This window comes from Pteropus alecto, unplaced genomic scaffold (genome assembly GCF_000325575.1).
Source record: "Pteropus alecto unplaced genomic scaffold, ASM32557v1 scaffold335, whole genome shotgun sequence".
NCBI lineage: Eukaryota > Metazoa > Chordata > Mammalia > Chiroptera > Pteropodidae > Pteropus > Pteropus alecto.
The window spans coordinates 1,226,554-1,227,404 of record NW_006436757.1 but is presented as its reverse complement, the minus strand read 5'-3'; the positions used below and the strand labels follow the sequence as shown (position 1 = coordinate 1,227,404).

The following is an 851-nucleotide window of genomic DNA, read 5'->3' as shown; positions in this document are numbered from 1 at the left end:
GGAGTGTTTACTCTGATAAAGTGAAAAGCAGATTCCCTTAATGGAAAAGCTTGATGACCTTCTATCTTACACTAATGGCTTATGGATACATCGTAATGTTCAATAGCCCATTATTATGAGTTAATTACTAATGGCTAAGTAAGAGTTGTCTCTTTAAGCCCTTCATGAGAAACAGAATACCTCTGATAAAGAAAAAACTAGCATTCGAATAGAAAGTAGAAGTTTAGGAAAAGCTCAACTCTCACCACTCTCCCCTTTCCTGGACTTGCATCTGGCCAAGTTCATGCTTGGGCATCAGAGTTAGTGTGGGTGGGGCAGTTGGCTAGCAGCCATGGAAGAGGACCAGGGCCCAGGGTGTGCCCTGGCTGTGCCTCTCTCTCTCACCTCTTGCTTCTCATATGCAGAGAGAAGACCAGAAGAGAAAAGAGAGAGAGAGATCAGAAGTTGACCATTAGGCCCAATTTTTGCAGTCTGTTTTGGGTGCCCTACTGCATGTTCATGAACTACATAAAGAAGAGAACAGATTGCTCTAAAACTGCCCCGAGTCTGAGATGCCAGGGTTCAGTTTGCCTCTCCACTCGTATTCCGTTACAGGTCTGAACATGAGCAGGCTCTTGGGAGGTGGTCTAGTTTCATCCACTACCTTCAGAAGATTAAAGGCCATTAGGGTCTCAGGAAGGAGAACACACAGCCCAGACTGTAAAAGGGTAGTCTCTCAACCATGGACTCTTGTGGTGCTTGTGATCCTTGGAGAAAAAGATCATTGAGCTGAAAATAATCTGGTTCCTCAGTGACGTTAGACTGTTAAAAACTCTGGTAACCAACACTGACTCTCATTTGTAGTCATCTGA

General features: G+C 44.3%; 1 protein-coding gene across 2 annotated transcripts in view; it reads left to right on the top strand.

Moving 5' to 3' along the window:
* Positions 1-851, top strand: part of ABHD4 (abhydrolase domain containing 4) — a 17,653-nt gene that overhangs the window by 11,620 nt on the left and 5,182 nt on the right. The gene's annotated exons all lie outside the window — the stretch shown is intronic.